We start from the raw sequence: 1,126 nt of genomic DNA on the forward strand, positions 1-1,126 counted from the left end.
CTCTAGATCAATAATTATATTAAAAAAAATGTTGAATGTTGTCATTTGGTTAGCTGTAACAGGGTCATTAATAAAAGGGTGTAGCCAAATATACCCAGAATACCCAGAAAACACTGTTGTATGAGAAATTGTTATTTATAACCACTAGATGGCAGCGGAAGACCACTAATGGGCTTATTAAGCTCTCAAACAGAACTGTTCATAGCTTTTCTCATGGAGTTATTATAAAATCACTGTTATAACATTTAAAATCACATTTAATTCAAGTTTACCATTTTGTCAGTTCAGTTTTACAATTTTGCCATATTATGATCACAGAGAAATATAGACTCTTAAAAAAGAAGACTTGCAAAAACTATTGTCAACTATAATTTATTTCAAATATCTATATCTGCAACAAAATGTGTGTGCATGTGTCTTTGTATGTGTGTGTCTGTTTCTGTAAGCATGCTTATTGAGGCTTAATATAACAGTTTAACCTTTTCATGTTTGTGAGTATGTGTTATTTGGCAAAAATAAAGGGTCGCGGTTGCAAACCTGAACGAGTTACTGAGGCAACTGCAGGTACAAAGAGTCAGGAGAAAGCAAGTTACTCAACAGTGGATGAGGTACCCAGTTCAAGCTCCTTAAAGCTCCGTCCACGTTAGATGATTGGCACTCCTCATTTGCATTTGATTTATCAATGGCCGTTTTCGGTTTCTGTTTGAGCAAACAATCTGAGCATTTGATTTGCCGTTTGCGATGTTGGTTTGAGCATTTGATTTTCATTTGCGATGTCCGTTTGAGCATTTAATTTATCATTTGAACATTTTATTTATCATTTAATTATGACAGGTTTATACTGAGTTGATCATGAAAATTAAATATCAAATACATTTGAGCATTTGATTTCTCATTTGAGAAGCCATTTTGATAGTTTGATTTATCATTTGATAGTTTGAGCATTTGATTTATCATTTGAGTAGTTGTTTTGAGAGTTTGATTTATTATTTGATCTTGTTAGGAAAAAACTTCCATAGTTAAAATATTCTAGCTGAGCCCCTGGCGTGAGTTTTTAGGCGACCGTTATTTTAGAACTGATAAGGTGCGTTCGACTTCATGCAGCGCCATGAAAACCGATCGGCTG

The sequence above is a fragment of the Onychostoma macrolepis genome, unplaced genomic scaffold, assembly GCF_012432095.1.
Source record: "Onychostoma macrolepis isolate SWU-2019 unplaced genomic scaffold, ASM1243209v1 Scaffold10, whole genome shotgun sequence".
NCBI classification, from domain to species: Eukaryota; Metazoa; Chordata; class Actinopteri; order Cypriniformes; family Cyprinidae; genus Onychostoma; species Onychostoma macrolepis.